Source organism: Rhinopithecus roxellana, unplaced genomic scaffold (genome assembly GCF_007565055.1).
Source record: "Rhinopithecus roxellana isolate Shanxi Qingling unplaced genomic scaffold, ASM756505v1 contig3864, whole genome shotgun sequence".
Taxonomy (NCBI): Eukaryota; Metazoa; Chordata; class Mammalia; order Primates; family Cercopithecidae; genus Rhinopithecus; species Rhinopithecus roxellana.
In genome coordinates this window covers 11,351-18,034 of record NW_022142802.1, presented here as the reverse complement: position 1 = coordinate 18,034, position 6,684 = coordinate 11,351, and the positions used below count along the sequence as shown (strand labels likewise).

Sequence of the window (6,684 nt, the reverse complement as noted above, 5' to 3'; positions counted from 1 at the left end):
ATAGAAATGTAAAACACAGGGAAGAAACACAGGAAAAACATCAACATGTCTTTCTGTTTCCTGATGGGGTTTTAGTCACAAACCCTACCACAGAGTCCATGAACAAAAAGCAATAATTTGGAGTTTATTAAAACTTAAAACTTCTGCTGTGTGGAAGACATTACTGTTAAGGAAGAAAGACAACCTAAGGACTGAAAGAAAATATTTTCAAAGAGGTATTTGAGAAAAGACTTGATTCCAAATATTCAAAGGACTGTTGACATTCAAAGACCAAACAACCACAAATAACCCAGTTTAAAAATGAGCTAAAGGTCTGAGCAGACACCTCACCAAAGATTTGGAAGCGATAAATGAGCATGTGAAAGAATGTTTACTGTTATTTGGCATTGATAGATAAATGCAAATTCAAATAATAATTACATGACACTACACATCTAGCAGAATGGCTAAGACCCCCAAACTGACAAACCAACTGCTGCCAAGGATGCAGAGCAACAGGAACGTCCATTCATGTAAAGTGGGAAGTCTCTATCTTCCAGCAAATTTGGAAGGCAGTCCGCTTGGTTCTTAACGAGGCTCAACAGTCTTGCCACAGTGTCCAGCATTCTCGCTATTAAGTATCTGCCCAGTTTGCTTCAAAACATATGTGTTGTCAAACAAAATACAAATCCAGGATTAGTAAGGAGAAACTTTATTCAAAAGGGTGAGTAGAAGGAGGCAAGGTGTGTGGAGGGGACTTTCGCAGGAGGACATGAGTAGGTAAAGCACAGGTAATGCTTTAGGGCAGTGAAACTATCGTGTGCGTTATAGACGGAATGTTTCCTTCCCGCCCAAATTCACGTGTTGAAGCCCCGACTCCCAGTGTGATGGTATTTGCAAGTAAGGCCTCTGGGAGGTAATGGGGTTTGAGGTTATGAGGCCATGAGGGTGGAGTCTTTATGATGGGGTTCGTGTCCTCCGAAGAAGAGGAAATAAAAATAGCTCTCTCTGTGTGAGGACATCATTACGGAGGTAGGGAACTATCAGGCTGAAATGCAGCATGTGACAAAAGGTTCTAACCTTACCAACGGGTGAAAAGCTTCACTGAAGGCTGTGAAGTACAAAGTGCTGATGTAAGCAACTCTGAAAATGAAAGAAGTGTGTAAGGCTAAAGACAAAGGAAATTGTACATATGCAGCATACTCGACTAGACAAACCTGTTGCGGGTATGGACACAGGTTGAAAAATCTGATACCGTTCTCCATGTATACTGGAGCTGAACAATTAGGAAATGGATGGTGGAGGGTGAGAGGCAGGTTTTTCACTGCTGGAGAGGGGAGGTGCAGATCGTAATGTGGTGGGGGCAAGAATGATTCGTGCTGCAATGGAATAGAGTTGCAGACATGGGTAGGAACTCATAGTCAGCTTATTATAGATCCTCATGGTCACGTATCAAAATATTTATAGAAATATGTATATATATATATATACGGGTTAGTATACATACATATGTATTTCCTCTCTGTTTCGGCAGAGAGGGTCTAGAAACCACTAGACTCTGGCAGGTACGAGCACACCTACTTGCCAGACGTTGGTCTCTGATACCATTTTCTAATAAAAGGAAACAGAGATCCTTGGAGAATTGGCTGATCCTAGGAGCTAGGAAATAGGCCAGACAAGTCTAGAACGTATGCAAGACAGAAATGTGCAGGATGAGCCACAAAGCAAGGAATTACACAAATGGAACCGCAAATAATGGGAGCATACCAACGGGACCTAGGGGTGAACTGAACATGCCCCCAGTGGCCACAACTGCAAAAGTGATAACAATAAAAAAGAAATAGCAAAGTATTGGATTATAATCTAAAGTATCAAGTAAGTATCCATGAAAGTATCATGATATACATAAACGATTGAATAACGAAATCAATGCAGGAGCATAGACAGCTGTGCCGTGAAGGAGAATTCCAAAGAATGTATGTAGATACTCTGCCTCAAAGAAAGGATTTATAACTTAGCACCAGTTAGGTGTGAACTTGGCTTAATGACTTCCTTCCAAAGAGTAGCATGTGGACAGGGGTTAAAAGAGTAACTTTTCATGGGAGCACCCTGTCCAACACTGCTTCTGCCAGGTGACCAAGGTCAACTTACACAATCAAAACTGATGTTGATATTATGTACCCTTGATGCGATCAGACGAAAACAGCTCTTTACCTTTGTGGTGATTCTCCGGTAGCTCACAACATCAGTCCAATCATGAGATAAGCATTAGAAAAATTGAGTTGAAAAATTCTAGGGAGGCTGGAGCAGGCGGATCACTTGAGTCTAGGAGTTCGAGACCAGCCTGGCAACATGGCAAAACCTTGTCTCTACAAAACACACACACACACACACATACACACATCACAAATTAGACAGGCATGTTGGTGCATGCCTGTAGTCCCATGTGCTATGGGAGGCTGAAGGAGGAGGATGGTTTGAACCTGGGATGTGGCGGTTGCAGTGAGCTGAGATCCCACCATTGCCGTTGCATACTCCAGCCTGGGTGACAAAGCAGGGAACCCTGTCTCAAAAAAAAAAAAAAAAAAAAAAAAAGAAAAAGAGAAAGGGAAAAAAAAAGACATTCTAGAAAATACCTCACTAGTAACCCCTGAAAACTCTCAAGGTCATGGAAACAAGTAAAGTCTGAGAAGTTGTCCCAGCCTATGATGATTAAATGTAGTGTGGTAGGCTGCATGGTACCTTGGTACAGGGGGGAAAAAAAAAAGATATTAGGTAGGAAGTAGGAAACCTGGAATAAAGTGTGGAATTTAGTTTTTTCTGCCTCTCAAATACCACCAGCAGGGAACAGTTGGGGCTGCTGTGTCGGCAGATAAGCCAAACACACAAAAATAGCATCGCAAATGCTCTGAAAATAAACTTTTAAAAAATCCCGGAACCCAAAAATGGACACCAGAATCTACATGCTAAACCTAAAGAAAGTAGCTGACTTCTAACATCAAATAGTTGTCTCATGTCCAGAGACTCCTAAAGTAAAAAGCAAAATACATTGTATGCGGTAGAGCAGAGCCCACCATGTCAAGAACCAGGAATAACACAACTTGAATGAGGAAATACAATCTAGTGGTACCAACATAGAGACGATGCACACGTTGCCATTATCTGACAAACGTTTTACAGCAACCATCACAAAAATGCTTCATTATGTCATTGCAAATAGTCTGGAACCAGACTAGAAAATGGAAAATCTCAGCGATGAGTAGAAGACGTATAAAAAAGAAATGACGGCACAGAAAACGAAAACAGTAACAGAATTTGGAAACATTGCTGGATGCACTCCGTAAGAGACCTGTGATGACAAAAGATACCATCATCGTAATGGAGGCCCAATCAATAAGACTGACGGCCGGGCGCGGTGGCTCACGCCTGTAATTCCAGCACTTTGGGAGGCCGAGGCAGGCAGATCACCGCGGGCCAACGTGGGGAAACCCCGTCCCTACTAAAAATACAAAAATTAGCTTGGGTGGTGGCGGGCGCCTGCAATCCAGCTACTTGGGAGGCTGAGGCAGGAGAATCGTTTGAACCCGGGAGGCAGAGGTTGCAGTGAACGGAGATTGTGCCATTGCTCTCCAACCTGGATGACAGAGAGAGATTCTTCCTCAAAAACAAAACAAACAAACAGAAAATAGGATTGACTACGCCTGAGCGAGAGAGAGAGGTCATGGAATGATTAAAAGCTGAATGGATCCTCAGTAATTTAGGACAATAACGAAGTTCCAATATCCGTACGACTGGAGTATCAAAAGTAGAGAGTGGACTGAAAGAGTAATATAAGAAAAGAAGGCTGAAAATATCCAAATTTTAATGAAAACCATAAGCCCATAGATTCTGGAAATGAGCAAACTTCAGATAAGAAAACCACAAAGCAATTCACACCAACACACACAGCATAGTCAGTTTTTGAAGCTGATAACATCACTGAAAGCAGCAAGACCGAAGTGGTTCATTGATTATAGGAGAACACCAGTTTTAATGAGGGCAAATGTCTCCTCTGACCAGTGGGGGTCATTAGGAAGTGTCCTGAAAAGTTTCAGGTGTTTGAACAAAAGTCCTGTCAGCTGTGAATTCTGTATCCAGTGATACCATCCTTCATGGATGAAGGGGAAATCGAGACATTCTCAGGTTAAAGAAAGCATTTTTGTCACGAGCAGACTCACGGTGAAAGAATGGCTAGAGCAGGTGCTCCAAACAAAAGAGGAAAGAATGAAAGATGGCCTCCGGAAAGTATCTATCAGAAAGGAGTCAAGACCAGTGGAAAAAACACCCTTAGGGGACAAACATTAAGCCACCGTTTCCTTGTGAATTGTGGAAGTCATGTTTGATGATTAAAGCAAAAAATATGAAACCATCCAATACTCCAGACATCGTTGTCTATAAGCAGAAAGGCAGAGGGGCTAAAAGGGGCTGATGCTTTACACTTCAATGGAAGTGATGAGAACTGGATACCAGGAGCCTGTGGTAAGTCACATATGCACATGAAAATCCCAGAGCAACCACTGAGACAATTTTACAAAACAAAGCACTCGAAAACACTTTCAGAAATCAAGATAAATCCTGCAAAGTGTGCACGTAAGCCACAGAAGGGCAAAAAAAAAAAAAAAAAAAAAAAAAAAAAAAAAAAAAAAAAAAAAAGGGAGTCTCGGTTAGCCAAGACACGGAGGAAACAAAAGAAAACAAACAGTAAGTCTGTGGACTTAAACACTAGCCCAGCGATCATGGCAATGAACTAAAAACATGTATGAAAAGGTAGATATTGGCAGAGTCAGTGAGAAACACAGTCTGACTATCCCATGTTTATATGAAACTCAGTTCCGCTTTGGTTGCCCTGGGTAAATGAAAAGGATACAACGGGTGGGAAAAGTCACATCAGGTAAACATTAATTAAAACAGCAGAAGTAGGTATGTCAACATTAGGTAAAGAGGACTTGATCGCATCGAAAATTACGAGAGAGAAAAATAAAACACTACACCCGAAAAAAAGAATCAAGCCCCCAAGAAGACTTCAGAGGAGTCTTTCCGTGCCCCTCCCACACGCCCCTCCAATTACAGTGTGTGGGCGTTCCTCTCTGTTCCCAGAGCCCCTGGTTCTTATTTCTGTCAGAGCAAAGTGTCCCAAGGCGTTGGGGGCTGTATTTGCATACACCTGATCCTAAATGAATGTGAGTACTTTGGAAAGCCTGATGCATCTCCACATCCCAGCGCCCAGGCGGGGTATCTGGTGCCCTGCAGGTGTTGTTGAATGCCTCATGACTGCCTTTCAGGTCAGGGAAGGCTGTTGTGATAGGGTCAAGGGAAGGGTCTCTTTACATCGCATTCAACAAGGGGCCAATCCTACTGGCGCAGGCAAGGAGGCTGCTCAGCGACTGACCGGGAAATGAGGGTGGGGGGTGGGCCACGCGCTCCGGAGGCGGCAGGCGCCATGGGCAGAGTGAGGAACCGGGCCACCCGCTCAGCCGCGGAGGCGAAAGAGGCCCGCGGATCCTCCCGCCGGCTGCGCGGCCATCGCGGTCACGGGCGCCAGCCGCGCGCAGTGCCCCCGGGTCCAAGTCGGGGTCGGGAGCCACGCGGCGGCCAAGAGGTGGTTGGATAGGTGGCGACTGAAAGCGCCGCTGTCGGCGGGTCCGGAAGGCGGGCCCCAGAGACCGGCTGCCCTCCGCGCCATCCCCGGATCCGCCGGGACCCGCCCCGTCCCCCAAGGAGCTGGACCTGGGCGCACAGCGGGAGCGCTGGGAGACGTTCAGGAAGCTGCGGGGCCTCAGACTGCGAGGGCGCCGCCAAGGTCCTGCTGGACACCTTCGAGTACCTGGGCCTCGTGCATCACACCGGGGGCTGCCACTGCGGCGCGGTCCGCTTTGCGGTCTGGGCCCCGGCAGATCTGCGCGTGGTGGATTGCAGCTGCGGCTGTGCAGGAAGAAGCAGCACCGCCACTTCCTCGTCCCGGCCTCGACGCTTCACGCTGCTCCAGGGCGCGGACAGCATCGTCACCCTATCGGTCCGACACGCACCCGGCGCTGCCACAGCTTCTGCAGCAGGTAGCGGGGTGCAGAGTTTTCCAACGCAGCTGTCTCTGGTCCCCGCGTGTACGGAGTCGCCCCGCACTGCCTGGACGAGGGCACCGTGCGCAGCGTGGTCATCGAGGAGGTCGGCGTGGCCGACCCGGGGGAGGAGGCCGCCGAGGAGCCCAAGGCCATCCACAAGACGTCCTCCCAGTCAGCCCCTGCCTGTCCCCGCGAACAGGAGCAGTGATTGGGGCCGCAAGCCCGCCCGAAACCGGCCCGGGCGGCCCTGCGGGGAGCGTCCGAGTACCTGCACGATCACATGCTGTGAAAGAGGTGTTTCTGGCCTGGTCAAACCGTGGATTCCCTTCCAGTATTTGCCCTTCCTCTCCACTAGTTTCGGCGAACTCGCTTACGATCCAAATCTTGAAACACCTTGTCTGTGTAGCACAACGTTAATCTTGCAATTCGATAAGCAAGAAGAGTGTCTCTGATTTTTCAAGCCATCCATTGTATCTCTTGCTATTACTGTTCTGCTACAGTTGTCACAAATCACCTGCAGATGATTCCTGTGTACTGTACGTTCCTGGTGCTATTGTGAACAGGCTTGTTGTTTTCAGCGCTTTGCGTCTGGTGTTAGGACGGCGAC

The 6,684-nt window shown here is 46.9% G+C and overlaps 1 pseudogene; it reads left to right on the top strand.

Annotated features, from left to right (window-relative positions):
* Positions 1-5,440: 5,440 nt before the first annotated feature.
* Positions 5,441-6,285, top strand: LOC115895925 (annotated as a pseudogene).
* Positions 6,286-6,684: the final 399 nt, after the last annotated feature.